The sequence below is a fragment of the Penaeus monodon genome, chromosome 29 (assembly GCF_015228065.2).
Source record: "Penaeus monodon isolate SGIC_2016 chromosome 29, NSTDA_Pmon_1, whole genome shotgun sequence".
NCBI lineage: Eukaryota > Metazoa > Arthropoda > Malacostraca > Decapoda > Penaeidae > Penaeus > Penaeus monodon.
The window spans coordinates 34044547-34044831 of NC_051414.1; the positions used below are offsets into that span (position 1 = coordinate 34044547).

The 285-nt window shown below is 34.0% G+C and overlaps 1 protein-coding gene across 1 annotated transcript in view; it reads right to left on the reverse strand.

The window, feature by feature from the left end:
- Positions 1 to 285, reverse strand: part of LOC119591853 (tyrosine-protein phosphatase 10D-like) — a 42939-nt gene that overhangs the window by 24814 nt on the left and 17840 nt on the right. The window lies entirely within an intron of this gene.

The following is a 285-nucleotide window of genomic DNA, read 5'->3' on the forward strand; positions in this document are numbered from 1 at the left end:
GAAGCCATTACAGCACATCTCCCACAAAAAGACATATTAAAACTAAAAACGAGAAAAATATGGGTATCGCTTCTTCTTTTGCTAAATATTATGACTATTACCGACTGTATCAAAATGTTTCTCCTTCGATATGTAGGACTATTTGAGTCTGTTTGTTTTTATGCGAAAGTATGTCTATAAATTTTACATAAGGACAACGAATCGAAATTAACAATATGTCAAAATGTCATTTCGTCCGACATGCCGAGGGAACAGCTGTTAAGAGGCTGATCTATATTTTGCTTG